Genomic DNA, 17,702 nt, shown 5'->3' on the forward strand with positions numbered 1-17,702 from the left:
ATTCTCACTAGGGCCTTAGTGAGCAAGAAACACACAATATCATCCGTAATCAAAACTGAATCCACTTCAGTGGCTTTATTCAATGCTCCGTTATAAAACTGATAATAAAGAAGGTAGATGCCTGTTTTATCCTAAGTGATGTGTTGTGTCACGAGTAGCCAAATCTCAAGTGGTCTGGGTGCTGAATGGAAGAAAAATCTCTTATTGTCTCCACCCTAAGTAATATATGATTTTCCTCTGTGCATTTTTTTAATTCTCATATGTTCGTATGACTCTTACAAATACATTTCACAAAGTAATGCATATCACCATTAATTTCTTCAGAGTCACCCTACAGAATAGATCTGACCTTTTTCCCTTACTTTATAGACAGTTCTATAAAGACAATCTTTATGTGAACACACCATCATCAGAAATAAGAGCTCAGGCACAGATTTATGTCAAAACCAAAAGAAAGTTATAAAACGGATATCACAGCCTAAGCCTTTAAATACCAAGTTCTGTTAGGGCTCATTTTTTAAATATCCTGAGAATACATCTAATGCAGGCAACAAATACCTGTGCATCATGGTGCATATGGATTTTCCTTACTCTGTGTAACTGGCTAACAAAAACATGTTATTTAATAGATAAAATGTTCTCACATTGATGGATTGTGTCAAAGCCTACGCTACTGGCCAAGCTGTGGAAAAGCACTAGGGTCAGGGGCTTTGCTGTCTCTAGACAAATGCACTGAACAGGTTGTTTGGAAAAAAAGAAAATAAACATCCAATTAAGAATTTGAAAGCACTCTGTCTAAGAGCACCACTGTGCACCTCTGCTTGCTGGGTGCGGTGGGTGTTATGCTCCCTCCTCCTCCTGCCTCTGATCTGCAGCAATGCAATATGTGACGGCTCATGTGATGAATGCTTGCGAGAAGGGAGTGCAGGCTGCAGGTCACCTTGCTTTCAGAACTGCTTGTCTCCTTATCAGTCCTTGCTGAAGGACAAGAGAATGACCACCACGAAGTAGAGAGGTTTCTTCTGGGATCTAAGCTACTATAGGATGCAATGAACTGACTTTATGAATGAGCCAACCAGTTTGCCACCATATGTAGCCACAGGACTCAGTTTTCTCTTTATATTTTCAACCAGATTCTGTCTTTTTAACCCAAACTACCGGAATGAATTGTTTGGTTTGGTGGCCTACCACACCAGCTCTCAAGAACCGCTAAAATTATGCAATTCCCAAGTAATCAATTGTCACTATATTATCACGTACTAGCTGGTATTTTCCTCCAAAGGGATGACTCTGAGTCTCAAATACCTGAGAATATCAGGTTACATTTCTCAATATACATTTTTTAGCTTTCATATCTGGGAAAAACCCAAGAACTTGAAAATATAAACTAGATATTACAAGAGTAAACAGAAACAACCCAAAGGCTTACCCTTTACAAAATAATACCTTTTTAAGCCAATCTCAATTACTTTTTTCATGTTGCTCATCATTTGTGCTTTTCAAGCTTTACTGTGTTTTTTTTCCAATTATACACATACTTGGCACTGTTGCATTAAGTTGGTTAGATTTACACAAACACTATTACTTACTAATATAATTCCCCAAATAAGTAAAATATGTATCTGTGCAAAAGTTGCATGACTTCCATATTATAAGATCTCCAGATTTCCTTTATCTTAGACACAGGTATGCATATACAAATACATATAGTATATACATACACTACCACAAACAAAAGAATTGCTAAAGTGATATCAGGTTGCATACTCAGGTTTTAAAAACAAAAAAAGTTCCGGAATTAAATCAACCCATATATATTTCACCATGTAAAATATTTACGAGACAACACAGTGCATGTCAAGATGTACACATGAAGAATACTGTTTTAGCCAAGGGACACCCATCTCTTTCAGGAAAAATGTTCTGTCAAAGAACAGTTACCTAATATCTTCTCATATCCTCCTTCTTCGCAAGTGGTTCTAGTTTTATTTCCCAGATACTACGAAAAAATCGTATTCTGAAGGATCGCTTCCTTTCTCGCTGACAGTTATAAAGTTAGTATCATTACATTATGTCATCATGTTTCAAAGATATTAATGTGCTTGCTTTCACAGGGTATTTATAAGGTGTGAGTGAATGAGAGAATTGAAACTTGAAAAATTTAAGGTCAAAAGTATCTCTGTGGGAATTTGGGGTTTCCAACACAAGATAGCTCCCGATTTTCAGGTTCCAGAATTACTGCACATTCTGGATTTTTTCAGAGTCTTCAGATGAAGGTACAGATTACTCTCAGCACTTCTATAAAGCAGACCATTATGCATCATGCGTAGATATCAAGAAAGCATGAAATATGATAACAGATTACCAGGGATATGTTTTAAAAAATTGCCTACCATACTTTCCTACAGGAATTCCTACAGGAATTATGTGCCATGGGGCGGAAGTGGATCTAGTTCTTTGTGGGAACGTTCAACCATAAACTGTCAGACGAATGCTTCTTTACACATGCCCACCCCCCCTTAATTTGTGACACGGCTTCAAAGTACTGCAACGTAAAAAGCGACAGAAGGTCTCCACCACCAGATTATTCTGGATTACTGCCCACCCTATGCAGAGAATGAAAAAAATTTAGAGGGGAAAAACAACAGGACCAAAACAGTCTCTTAAGTGACTACTGACACTTCAAACAATAGTCCAAACCTGTTTCTTGCTCATGCTAAAACAAAAGCCCACCAAGCAAATTAAAATGGACAGCCTAAAGCAGACACTTGGTATAGCATATAGCTCTTCCAGAAGAGTCAGTATATGACTGAAACAGGATCTTGTAAATAAAAGGGTAACCTTAATAATAATCAAATCTATCATTCCCTACAATGCTATATTACATATAAATAGGCAACCATATGGAGCAGTATAGAAAAGACAAGCTGCATGTGTGCACGAGTCTATGCACACACACACACATGCAACTAGCAAGGCTTGCATCTCTCTACTAGATCTTTTTTTCATTCATCTTAGGTGTTTTATGATGTTCTTTTGTCTTTGTCCTCTGCTCCTCCAGATGATTTCTGCCTGAAGCACTTTTAATCTTGCAAGCAAGAGTCACTTTGTCAAGTCAAGACAGCAAGAACAGAGAAGAGGTAATTGAAAACACACTCAAAGAAAATTAAACTACAGAAATGGTACAGTCTAGAAACAGCATATGTGAAACTGAGAGCTCTTTAAGCTTTACCTTTTCTTTGGGATGATCTTTGCCTGTGCTACTGTGTCTAACCTTTTCTGACTGTACCTACTCTAAAAGTCTTAATCCTAACGTGATTCAAGTCAGCGGACTACAAATGCCAATATAGACATTACACAAACAAATAAGAGGAAAACACTTTCCTAGAGACATTTTTAATTTTTCATTAAATTATTTCCCTTACTGTATTAGAACAAACATTGATTTTTATAGATACGTGTTATATTAGAACAAACACTGATTTTTTTCTTGCATAATCTGAAAGAGCTGCCAATCGTCTATACTTTTTCCAAGTTACGTACAAAATACGGCTTCTTAGCAACAAAATAACACATATGTAAAGCTAGAAGTTAGTCTGAATGGGCATTTGTAGGATGTTAAAATGTGGGATAACAATTTAGACTTGAAGTATACGTTCCTAATCAATCTAACATTATCCTACTGATAGCCTTTTCAATAAACAAGTTAAAATTACTTTTTCCTCTTACTTGGCCTAAAAATAAAATACATAAATAAATTCAAATAAGCAACACAAAGCTGAGGATATAAAAGTTCCAGAACTGCCAGTATTGAAGAAGAAGCTGAGACTTCAGACTTCAACAAGCTTTGATTCTGGCCTCTGGCCTAAACTATGCAAGTAAGTACATATAAATTGTACAATATATGTATGCAGTACAATGTCTGTATAACTATACTTACGGTACCAGCTTGAGTTACTGAACAAACATAGGATCTGATTCTGTACAAAGCCCTCAGGCACATTTCCACCAGCAACAGTAGGAATTTTGCCTGAATAAGACACCCAGGCTCAAAATTGGTACTGATAGCTCTAATTGTATGTCACATCAGTGTTCTTCCGTCAGATGTTATGAAATACTGATCTGTAACACAGCACTCTTCCAGCTATCATGAGTTCCCCAAAAACCTTAAATATAGAAAGGAAGTACTTGAAAGGAATAGGGCTAACCATGAGTCCACAGTGTCTTACAGATTTTGTTTCTTTGGTTCTTAAACTGTCTGGTTTGAAGATATAGGATAATGGAATCATTAAGGCTGGAAGAGACCTCTAAGATCATCGAGTCCAACCTTTGATCAAACACCACCACATCCACTAAACAGTATCGCGAAGTGCCACGTCCACTCAGTTTTTGAAAACTTCCAGGGTGACTTTACCACTCCTCTGGGGACCGTGTTCCTGTTTTTAGTGAAGACATTTTTCCTAACATCCAAACTGAACCTCCTCTAACACAACTTGAGGCCATTTCCCCTTGTCCTGTCACTAGTTAACTGAGAGAAGAGGCTGACCCCCACCTTGCTACAACCTCCTTTCAGGCAGCTCTTGAGAGTGATGAGGGCTCCTCTGAGTGCTCCTTCTCTGGACTGAACAACACAACTCCCTCCACTGCTGCCTGTAGGACTAACTGTCATCCTGCAATTTATCGGAGACAACAGAGACTTCCAGTTTTCAGATATTTCTTACTGACAATAAATAAACCCATAATGATGACAGAACGGGAGGAGTCACATAAATCTGCATGGTCTTATACGTTTCCCAGAATCCTTAAATGGAAATCTGACATCACTACTATCAGTGGTTACTGATGTCTGAAATCAAGTTTATTTTAATACTTAGGTACTATTTATTCTTTCCTATAAAATACTTCTTTAAGTCTGTTTATTAAAAAGCCTGTTTCTAAATTCTCCTTTTAATATGATCACCAACTGTGTATATAAAACCACTTTTTAAAAATTCACTAAAAGGCTGCGATACTTAAATTACCACATATCTCATAACTCTTTTCTTACCCACCTTACAAAAATGACAACCTCTGAAGCAGTCATCATCTCTGCATTAAGGGAAGGTATATGTGTAATTTTGCGTAGTAGGAAAATATATCAAGCTTTCTGACACATCCTCTACAAGCATTTCAAATATAGTAAGTTAAGAAACAAAATCTCAGCCCTTGTCCTGTTGGGTGTTAATAAAATTCCATCTGGTCACTTAGGAGCTGTGCCAACATTACCACACAAAGAGCCTTTAAGCTGTTTGAATGTTCAAGAGTCATTTGACAGCTTTTTTATTTACCTTTTTTTTGTCAAATATGCACCTAATAGTGTACAGATGGCTAGGTTTTAACAAGTTTACTTGCATGTAAACATGAAACTAACCTTGAAAGTAAACTGCTGAGGTTTTGCTTTGGGTTGTTGCTTGGGTTATCCGTTTTTCTTCTAACATTTAAGATTGTTCAGTTTACTGCTACTCCAAGTTCCTTATTAGGCAAATACAAAGTGAAAGTGAAAACTTGGTGCCTAGTTTTCCTAAAACTGCAAACATAGTAAGAATCTGCTCAGCCTGCTCAGAGTCAACAGAATGGGAGTAGGTACATGAAGTCTCAGTAGACAGCAAGTTAAAGGAATGTTCACTGATAAAAATCTTCACAGGGGAAACAAATCCCAAGAACTGCTCTGGGCAATGAGAGAGATTTCAGCAGCAGATGGATAATAAGCTCAGTGTATACTAAGTATATATCTTTTAGTGCCAAAAGCAGTTCTAAATTTATTCTCTAGTCACTGTGATAAAAGATGTGTACTTAATACAGAAAAATAAATTTCACACTGTAATTTATATTCAAACTTAAAAAGCAAAATTGATTTGCCAAAAAAAAACCCCACCCCTCATTTAAAAAAAAAATGTTCTGGGTGATCTAGCTTCAGAGTTACCCAGCTTGGCAGAGGAGGCTGTATTAGGTGATGTCCCCAGTGGCTTCATTTTCTGTGTAAAGCTATTATTCCATGTGATGAGGTTGTATACATCATAAACACATAGCACTGAATTTGCCTGGCCTGTTCTGTTGCCTTCAATAATCATTCTAATAGCCTCTAAAGTATCAGAGAGGATTCAAAATGTTGCAAGATTGGCAGAGGTAATTTAAGTCATCCGCTTCCACACTACACTGAGCCAAAACAGACAGGTAAAACAACCCTGAATGGTCCATCAGACTCTCAGCTAGAAGATCAGTTGTCTGGGATGTGAGAAATACATAGTGAGAGAAAAATGCTATTTCAGTTACAAGAAGTGGTTTGGTAACATTCCCTCCTCATTCCTGTCCCTCAACACCTTTTAACTGAATCAAGAATAAAATCTGTAAATTAATGGAATTAATTTATATCTTAAATCTCTGTAAAATACACACTCAGTATACAGATAAGGGTCCAATTCTGTCACTATTTATCAGTGTTAACTCTTTCATTCTTACTGGAGTATTTTGTAAGCAGTCTTACATGTCTGCATAAACTTTGGGAGGTCCAAAGACCAATCTACTACAGAAAATAAAATGGGTCTGAGTAGTGGAAAATAGAGACTAACCTAGGAAAAACCACGAAGATTTAAGGAAAGACTATAAAAGATCTAAAACAACAGAACATAACAGTGTTTCTACGCATGTTCTGTAATTACTCAGTGCTATATTTTTAAAGGTATCTTGGCACCTTAAATGAAGATGTGTAATTCCTGTTCCAAAATCTTACACTTTTATCAATTAATAACTCTTTGGTTTGCTATTGGGTTTTTTTGCATGTGATTATGAGAAAAAAAAGCGTTGCACCTGCCTGCAAATGCATACCACTCTAGAAGGAAGTTTGGACCTTGAACATCTTTCTGAACAGTAAGCCCTTTTAAAAGCTCTTAAATTAGGGAGACTTGTATTTCCCAGTCCTTTTCTAAGCGAAGAAATTGTTTTGTTTGTTGGATATTCAAGCAGATAATTTTAAACTCAAGATTGATCAGAGCACTCTAGCAACCCATTTTCTCCTGGTCCAGACACTGACTTAAGTTTCTCCATGGCACTTGCTACCACCGTCCCGTGCAGAAATAGTTCCCTCAGCACGTATGCTCTACGAGAAACCTCTGACACCTGACACAGAACAAATAAATAACAGGTATTGAAAGGCTGAGGGCTCATGCAACACACTTCAATAAAACTTCAGCAAGGATAAGTAAATATCTACCCTGATACAATTATAATTTTGTATTCTATTCTTTTACATTTAATATTAATATAAAATAAAACAAATAAAAAAGGTAATAAGTAACTAAGCTTAGCAGTTTCTAATTAAAAAGACATAAAGGCATTCTGTTATGCAACAACACTCATGCAAGTTCCATTTTCCTTCTTGACAAGATACATATCCTAAACCAGCTGATCTACTACACTCATCCCTGCAGTTATCTTTTTATGGAAACATACAGTTTTTCCCCAGTTCTCTATCCCAGCAGAAGGCTGAGAGTTGCAGCCTCTGCATCTTGTCAGACTGGGGGACTTCACAATGATGCTCCAAAGCACACATATTGCTTAGATATGAAGTCTTAATGGTGGTTTATTTTGTTCTCCAGAGGACTTTAAAATTTGCTTTTGTTTTTATTTATTTTTCCCAGAAATGACAAAAAAATGTCCCTACTTTTAATTGCAAGCTACAAGATAATTACAAAACATGCATGAAAGTTTTCAGCCCTGAAAATACATTGTTTGAATTTGATGAGTGTGTGCAAACAAGTTCATAATGGAAGTGATGACCTGCCATTTTTTATTGTTTGGTTTCCAGAAAAGTTTCTTAGAAACAGGTTGGTTGCAATTCTAATGAGAGACTCTGAACCCCCTTTTTTACAAATGTTTTACAATTAAAAACTCATATGGTTCTAAGTAATTGTTTGCGTGTATTCTCCTACTAACATCACTTTCATCATTTTTGTCCCAAGGAGGGAAGAGAGGGAAAGACTATCACATAAAAATGCACCTTTCCAGCTGAAGACACAACTATTAAACCTGTAATTAAAAAATTTCCTTTAACCACAGAAGGGCTAATAGAAGTGTGACAGTTTCCTCATGCCATGGAGAAAAAGGCTTTTAATATTCTCTAATGCCAATGAAGGATACAAAGGAAATTAAGTCAGTTCTGGAAAGCACTGCTTCTAGGCTGGTGAGACTGTCTGATGCCACTGGTCCTTTAATTTAGCAGTTTAGCAAAAATTACTAAAATGGCCCCAAATCAACAACATGCATTTTGTAGGCAGATTGTGGTGCCCACATATCACAAACTGAAGACTAGGCTGTCAGCATCATTCCTCTATAAGCTTTTAGGGCCAAAACATACTCTACAGTTAGTCTGGTTTTATAGGTATCACGTATGGCTTTAAACCTGGTGTTACTAAGATTAGTAGACATCTGTGGTTAATCCCTCTAGTGATAAATATTTACCTATTAACACAGTTATTTGTTTTCACTTACGAATGCACAGGATGTAGAACAGCAACAAAAACACTGCAGTGATAGGATCAGCTCAGATCCTCTCTGAAGGATTCAACTGAGTTTTCATGTAAGACGGACATAAAACTGCAGAATTGGATGGCAAAATTAAGATGGTGTACAAACTGCTCACCCTATTTTAAAAAAAGATTTCCACAAACCCCATTAGTATTCTGCATGACTGCTGCAGTTACAAGTGATCATTAACCTCTGCACAGCATTTAAGAGTTTTATTTAGTAAAAATTATACAACAGTGACAATGCAGTAAACGTGATACTGATGTTCTGAGGCAGCACATTACAGTACATATGCACAGCTGGGTAAATCGTAATCCGAATGTTACAGTCCTCAAGTATTACTTCAAATCACTATGATGAACATTGGAATGAGTGAGACAGGACAATATGTATCCACTAAAAATACGTTTTAGGAGAGAGAAAATCTGACAGTACAAATAAGGGGGGGAAAAAAAATCTTCAAAAGAAAAGGCTACTTTATATGTCTTAAATCTCAGGACTCTTAATTAAACTGTTAATCCTCCATTCAATCAGCTGTGTTTGGACAGCATCCCAAAAACAAGTGAAATGCTCCCAAGAGACACATATTTACAGGAAGCTCAATAAAAAAGGCAACCAGGACTTTTTTTCTTTTCAAAAAGAAATATATCTTTAAAGACAAAACTTTTCTGCAAAATGCCACTTGCTACATTGAACTGCGAGTCATTTGCTTCCCCCACAAGCAGGATCTGAGTGTGCTGCAAAGTGGAGGAGTGATTTGCTTTCACTGCTTAATAACCATCTCTCAGACTAAGTAAAGAGTCATATTGACAGAAACTGAAAGGGGTCAGGCTCTGCATACAATCTGCAGGTCTCAAGGATGAAGGGCAGAGCTAATAGCAGACAGGGAGGACAAACAAGTCCTTGTGTTTCACAAGGGAAGCAAGAATGTGTGACACTTGGATACAGTTGCACACGTTATACCCCCAAATTAAGAATGGCCACCATACTCTCAAAGACATGTGTCCCTCTGATGGCCAAGCAGATCTTGACTGACCCTTAAATCACAGGGGAGGAAAAAAATCAGGTTTATATGCAGAGATGACTGGAAGGAGGAAACCTACCTCCCATGCTCCCATTCACCGGACACCAAATTCTGGAGAAATTTAACTATTTTTCCTTTGAAGTTCCACATGCATTCAGCTAAAGCCCAAATGCAGAACTCTCCTAGTTCTCTCAGGTAGCTTCATAACCAAATTTATACGTTAGTCTTACTGAGATGTCTGAGGGTGTGGCTCTTCTTGGCCCTTCTTTGAATGTGCCCCGTACACACAGGCAACAGGAATTCTTGGAGAAAGGCACCAGCATCTAACGGGAAGCGCACGGCAAAAATGTCAAAGTGCCTTTTGCACATTGGTCTGAACATGACAATAAAGCAAATGCTATCCTCTACCTGAAAGGATTTAAACACAACTTCTCAGAAACATACTTGAATCCGATTTTTCATGTGAGGACTGAAACACCTCTTACCTCTTCTGTTAAGATATATTTCATATTGGATGGGGCTTTGAGCAACCTGTTCTAGTGGAAGGTGTCCCTGCCCACGGCAAGAAGGTTGAAACTAGATGATCTTTAATGTACCTTCCAACCCAAACCATTCTATGGTTCTATGTTAAGCAATCGATGCATAAAAAAATAAGAAGTCACAGGAAAAGTTGCTGGAACAAAAAATCTCCATCTTTTAAAAAATATGCCTTAAAAAATAGGCTTTGACACACACCACTATTAGGCCTGATATACAGGTCTGTTTGAGGGTATAGCTTTAATTTCAGGCAGAGAAAAAGCTTAGACTTTTAGAGCTATTTAGAGCTCTTTCCTGCATAAACATGTGCCTTACACAAGGAAGGTGAAGGCGGTAGCTCAGTCGTGCCTCTTCCTCCATTCATGTTTGAAAAGAAGGCTTGAAGTTTTCTTAGAAATATCCACCTTTAAAAAATAATTTCAGGCCCTGGGCTTAAGGCAGAAATCGTGCTGATCAGAAAATAATATGCATATTAATTACGGGTGGTTTCCTGCTGAGCTCAGTAGCTGAGCCTACTCTCAACTCTCCAGGCATTTTTTATTCAGACAGCCAAAACTCCTGGCTCAGGTTTCTGAATGCCATACTGGAAACCAGCACCTCAAAACCAGAGCATATCTGTAATGTAGTCTGTCCCTAACCATGCCTCTACAAAGAAACTACCACTGCAGTAAGTCAGTAAGTATTTCAGGATATTCATGTTATTTATTTTACACAGACTCTTAAAAGGACTAAGCTTCTGATCAACTGCCAGTCTTCTTGCCATTAGGGATGAAAGAAGCAGTGATACTTCAGAAGGCAGAGATGCAGAGAACAGAAGTCAAAACTCAACATGATTTTCTGGGATGATTCCTGACCAGCTCCTGCATGTAACAATGACGCTGCAGCCTTCAGCATAACTGAGTGCACTGAGGAGTTATTCATGGACTGCTTAACAGCCAAGAGACACTAAGAATCTTCACAATGGTCTGTCATAGTCTGAAAAATTTCAATAATGTGCTCTAGCCCAACCTCCACTAGGCATCTTGCACCAACATTAAGGAACAGTCCGGTCCTCTCTATATCATATGTTTATAGTGTTTAGGTCAAGGAAATTCCTCTCGGTCAGCATATGTAACTCCCACAGATGCCAGCCACAAAGGGACCACAGTTGAGGAAAGAATCTCTCTCCTATTAAGTTTTCTGATTACGCTGGGTTTTTTTCCTGAAACTTTATTTTCTCAATTATAATTGGTCTATTGAAAGTGGAAGAAAGGGGAAGTGGATAAAAGAATAGCTCAAAAATTGTCACATGTTACAGGGGTAAAGCTTAGAGACACTCCATGGAGTAAACGTGTGGCAGTCAAAAGCTGCTGTCATTTTTAACCACTGTTCATACGCTGCGGTTTTAATGAAATGAATAAGACCAGGATTCTTCTGGATCAGCAGGCATCAAACAGTACAGCTTTGTTGCTGACCACATTTCATTTACTCTTAGAAGCTGCACATAAGAATAAAAATTTAAAAGAGCATTATCAGGTTTAATATTCTTCCTCTCCATTTTAAAAAACACACAAAAGCCTCATATGGAATGTTACTGAGGTAATATTAATACAGTCAGCAGTTGATCCATAAAGTATTATTTATCAGGAAAACTCTTAATTGTTCAGCTATAAGCACAAGATAAAAAAAAGGTCTTTCTCCTTCTTCAGGTCCCATTAGAACAGGTAGTTAGGCACAACGAATAGTAGTTCGGTCCCTGCTGGTAATTTCAAATCTCCTATAAATCCAACAGATGACAGGACACACATAGTTCCTTCTATAACTCATCTAGATATCAGGCCTTCTCAGACTAAGCAATCCCCTACTCTCCGTCAGCACTTCTATGTGTAGTAAGAGCCAGACTCCTCTATGCAAAAGATTACAGGAAGGCCCAGAGGGAGAGAACTAAAAACTCTACTCTACACTGAAGAATCTAAAATATCCCAGGAAATACATCTCTGTTCCTCACCACCCTTTTATACTGAAGTTTTTCTTCCCTTTGAGTAGGATCCACTGTGATAACCTCTTGAAAAACAGTGTGGTTATGTCCTGCTATGGAAGCATTATATGCCTCTGTCAAAAGGAATTATTCTCTGATCTAGTTGAGCAGAAGTTTTCATTGTCCTACAAGTCTACACCATGGGTGTCTAGAAGGATAGAAACTGTGGAAGATGCTACCAAATTACTCTGTTAGGATCTATCTTGGAAAAGCTTCCTTCTGCTCCAGGTTGATAAAAATGTATTACCGAAGATGAAAAAAAATTAATAATAATACACAAGTAAAATACAATGTGTTGGGATAAATTCACCTAATTTAGGTAGAGGCTTTTACCTCTACAGTTAATACAGATATGGGCCACAACAGACAGACTTTGGATATAACTAAACTGCAGGACTCAAGAGAGCTTCCAAGTATGGGTTCTGGCTCATCAGAAAGCTCAAGGTACGCACTCTCCCCTGCTTAGCTGGAAAGGAATACGGACATATCATAAAATCATAGAACCAGTCCTGAAATCCAAAAGATTACATCGACAACATGTAGACAAAGCGGGAACTATGGCACGATCAGCAGGGCCTTCACATGAAGACCTACACCCACTGGTTTCCCATTAATTGCTGCTGCAAGTCAATCTCAATGCATTTCTCACCAGCTAAATAAGTAATGTAGCACAGAAAGAGCTGAAATTCTATTTAGGCTACACCTGATAATCCATCTTTCATTCCCGGTGTGATTCTGCATAATTAAGCCTGTTGGGTGTGTACGAAGTAAGGTTTGACATCTTCTATTCACTTCCATTAACTTACAGTAACTCATGGTTACTTGTAACTGCAGCTACTGTAAGTTAAAGGTACTTGTAGGCTAACGAAATCCCCCAGGCAATTTTTCAAGTGTACAGACTTTAATTTTCCTTTATAAATAAACAAAAATTAATAGTTATTATATTTTACATATAAAATAAGTAAATAAAGTTTAATTTTCCTAGAGTCACAGTTACGAAGGGTTTATCATTGCTTTACTTATTATCAAGAAGTCAAATATAAGTCTACCAGCCCTATTCAGAAAGGTTAAACCACAGATTTTGAGTATGCAGTTTGTGCTTAAAATCAGTATAGCCTGAAGGTAGATATGCATTTGGAATCCTTGCAGACAACACTAAATTTGGGGGAACAGCTGGCATACCAAATAGGAATTCAGAGGCACCATTCAGAAACCTGGGGGCTGGATCAACAGAAGTCTCCTGAAGTTCAACAAGGGTAAGGCGTGAGTTCTGCAGCTAAGGTAGAATAACCCCAAGTGTCTATGCAGGCTGGGAACAAACTGTTGCAAAGACACAGGGGTTACAGAGGATGCCAAGTAAAAGATGAGGCAGCAGCATGTTCCCAAAGTAAATAAAGCAAACTGTATATTGCTTACATTAGGAACGTGACCAGCAGATCGAGGCTCTGCTTCATGCCTGCAAGGATTTGTGTCTCCCACAATTCTTTCTGTTTGGTTCTGTATGTCCCAGATCAAGAAGGATACTAAAAACCAGAGACAGTCTAGGACAGAGCTATCAAGATGGGCATGTTCCCACAAGAAGTAAGAGGAGGCTGAGGGCTTCTTTAATCTGGCAAAGAGGAGGCTAAGGGGGGGGCCTCAAGCTACCTGAAGGGATGTTACAAAAACTACAGAGGCTTCAAGTAGTAGCTATGCAAAGTCATAGCCGACCTGGTTCAAGTGTTGCCAACAGCCCTGCTTCAAAATCCTTCCAAATGATGATTCTGCATTTCTTCTATGAATCTGTTCAAATTTCAGCTCAAAACAATTTCACTCTTTCTACCACAGGACTTATTACAGTGCCTCCAAGTAGGACCTTATTACAGGTACAGCCAAGTCTTTCTGTATGACTTGCTTGGTCGAACTAAAAATTAGCAGAGCACAGATTGGAAAATTCCTGACCTGACTATTCCTGCTATCTACCTCTCAACAACAAATCTTTTCCTTTTCTTTCCAAACAGGTTAAGTACCTTTTTGTTCTACAAAACAGGAAATGGTTTGGGGCTCAAGAAGGAAAAGTCTCAAACACAAGTAAAAAGTACTCCTTTTACATCTAAAATTATTCCATTTCACTTGCCGATAGAACTAATTTTTATTATGAGATTCCTGTATTGCATTTACTCAAAAAGCGTGTATTTTTGGTACTGCTTTAATTCCCACATATATGAAGACAAAATTTATTGTAAAATACCATGGAAGCTAAGTCTTACTATTGGGAAAAAGCAACTTGCTAAGTATGCTGTAAAATTATCTTGACTTGGTAAGTCCTTCACGCTACTCCAGAAGGATTTGAGCACAACTCTGGAGAACAGAAAAGATGGACCCCCTTTCACTGTGGTCTTCAGTTGAAAAGGCAAAATAAGAGGAGCTTGACTGAGACTTGCCTTCTGTAACAGTATCTTAATACTGAGGAAAGATTAATTATTTCTATCTCTAAAGAAAAAAAGAAAGCATTAAAAATGTGACTTCTGCTTAAAAAAAAAATCTCAAAATACATGAGATGACAGTATATATGACACAAATGGAACACAAGCACCACAGAGGTGATTTTGTGAACTGTTTACTAGTAGAGCTGCAAAAGTATATTAACTGTCCATATTCCTATTAAAGCAAGCAATTAGGAACTTCTCAGACTATTAATCGTCAGGAGATGATACATATAGAAGGAAGTAATTATCAAAATACCTATAAACTTTACATTTTAAAGTGAACAAGGAGTTTTGGTCTGAACATAGGCCTTTGAAAATGCTGGTGTTACTATAATGCATTTTGCACCTTGACACCTCTTTAAGTGATGTAATATCACACTAGAACACCACATTTAGAAGCAAATGTTTTCACATATACCAAACCAATATTTTTTTGCACAGCATGCTTTTCATTTGTTATTCTACTTGTTTACCTTCACATTTCAGAGTTCAAGGTAAAAACCTAGTTTTCACCTAATTTCTATTGCCCCATTTGGGTCAATAATAACCTTCTGCAATACATTAACTTTACATCCTGAATGAAGGTGGGAGTAGAGAGGAAGGCAACTTTTTACAAGCCACTATCTTGGTCTTCTTGTTTTCACTTTTTTAAAGAAACAGATGGGAGGGGGCTAAATTTGAGCTTGGTTTTACTTATCTGCTTCACTTTTTATGTAGATAAAATTGTTGATAAATATTATCTTCACTCTTGCACTTAAAAGGCTATTTAGATGAATTAGTGTTTATAGACACCTCTGAAGAGGATTTTTTTTTAATGACAGAGTTCAGTGCTCTTATTTTATCAGTAACTGTCTGTCACCTGTTGCTAGCATGTCTCCCTTTTCTCTCTAATGCATGGGAAGTCGTATTTTCTCATCTTTGTCTGACATCATGATACACTGAACTGACTAGTCTTTTGAGACTACAACTCCTAATTCCCTTGTGCCACAAATGCTCCAGTGTACTAATCATGTGCAACTTTTTGTGGCTTCCACAGATGTGACTCACTGCAAAAAAACCCTGTATGCAGATCTTAAAGCTGTTAATTGTACTAAACCATGATGACTATTTAAACATGAGGCTTTGTCAAGTCATCTCAAATATGAAGGCACCGTGGGCATCATTTTATTGCACATCACTTTATTACCCATTATCCTATGGTCATTTATGTCCAGGCAGAGTATAAAAGCTACAGTTTGGGCCCAATTACCATCTTAAATCAAATCTGCAGTCTCTTTACGCATAATGCAGGGCAAAGGGGAACTGAGGCTACAATCTGATTACACAGAGGCTTCAGCAGCAAAGCTGGTTTCAACAGATTACCTTTTCTAAATGCTCTGCAACGAGGTCACTTACAGCACTGCACTATAGTGTCATTTAAATCTACAACACACGTTTAAACCTTTTGTTAGAGTTTTCTGTACTCAATTTAAAGAAGTCATGTCTCAGCACTGAATAAAAAGTTTTACTTTCATTAAATTAATGCCTCAATGCCTCTTTATAAGCTGTGTTGAGCATACAGATCTTTCATGTCAAAGCAACTAGACTTTCTTGTCTGATGGTTTTACGTTAGATTACATTAGATGAAGCAGCAGAAACATCTAAAATTAAAAGATTCAGATGATATGCTGAATTCTGGGGACAAAGTAATTCTTCAAATACAGAGCAGAATAGCATGCTCATCTAAACAAGCAGAATTGGGCTTCTAAACAACTAAGCCTTGGAAAGTCCAACATACGCTACAAGATCAAAGCCTACGCAGTAAAGAATCTGTTACGTAAACACAATAACCACAATGGACACCAAAACCCTATTCTGATTGTTCTTTGAGATTCCAGCAAGTAAGTGTTGAAACAAAAATTGTTAAAATATGAATATTTTAATTCCAAATTGTGATCAAACTCAGAAGAAGCCCTTTTTTATAAAGCTGCTTATTCAAGCAGCAAAAAGTCAGGAAGCAAAAAGAAAGAAAAAAATGAGGAGCTTGCAAGAATTCCTGAGTTTTCAAGTTTGATATCTACTCCTTGATCTCAGATTTATATCTCTGCCCAAAGAGAGTTCAATCTTAAACTGCAAGCACGCTCCTCAGCATATTTTCAATTGTAAGAAATAAATTTCTGGTAATGGGAAAAAAATTAATAGACTCATCTATTTATTTTTTAAGAAATAAAAAGGGTCAAACAGAAAAGCCTGTGTTTCAAAAACCTGTCAAAGATTAAGTCATTTTTTAAATGTGCCCACTGACCAGCTTTCAAAAAAATCCAGCAAGTTCTTTATGTACAGCCAAAGATGCTATTTTGTTGATGACCACTTACGATTTTAGAAATAAAGCAGTTTAGTTTAGCTAAGTATGCTCACTTCCAAGAGATACCTCTCTGTTGTGACCACTAAAGTACAGAAAACTGTTCAGAACTGGAACAGCTAAAACCAGGTTAAAACCAATCCAGTATCCCACAGCTGTTGCTTTTTATCAGAAAGCCTACTTAATATCAATTTAAAGAAAAAAAGAAAATGTAAAACAGGCCACCCCTTGCTAACCTGAAGTGCTGTATTATCTAGGGCATTTCTCTCTCCAGCCATCTGTTTTGAGCTGGGTACATGCATAGAACTCAAATTTTATGTTCACGGAAGAACCCTACCCATCTCTTCCAGAGACTGTATGAGAAGTCTTAAATTCTACCTTGTTCTCAACAGCCCAAAAAAAAGAATGGTGATACCTCGTAAAGGGAGAAGTTCTGGCCTTCATAAAGACATGCAAGCACTTCAGATAATTTCTGGAATGAAGTTGCGTTACAAAGAAGTGTATTGAACTGCTTTTTGTTTCTTTCCACCATTCCTACCTTCAGAGAACTAAGTGTCCACACTAGTATATATCTGATTAGAAGCATAACATGTAAAAAGTCTTGCAAAAAGGAGTTCCTAACATTTTCCAGGAATATCAGAAAGCATCAAAAGCCATCATCTAATGGCTACAACAAAGCAAGTTTTTGAAACAGAGTTTTGAAACCTTAATTTCTCCTTTTTCCCTATGCTGCTACAAGATAGAACAAAGGTC

At 37.4% G+C, this 17,702-nt stretch overlaps 1 protein-coding gene across 3 annotated transcripts in view; it reads right to left on the bottom strand.

Annotated features, from left to right (window-relative positions):
• Nucleotides 1-17,702, bottom strand: part of RAP1GDS1 (Rap1 GTPase-GDP dissociation stimulator 1) — a 93,809-nt gene that overhangs the window by 66,847 nt on the left and 9,260 nt on the right. The gene's annotated exons all lie outside the window — the stretch shown is intronic.

Source organism: Pipra filicauda, unplaced genomic scaffold (assembly GCF_003945595.2).
Source record: "Pipra filicauda isolate LSUMZ 115617 unplaced genomic scaffold, ASM394559v2 scaffold340_size778089_pilon, whole genome shotgun sequence".
In the NCBI taxonomy this organism is placed as follows: Eukaryota; Metazoa; Chordata; class Aves; order Passeriformes; family Pipridae; genus Pipra; species Pipra filicauda.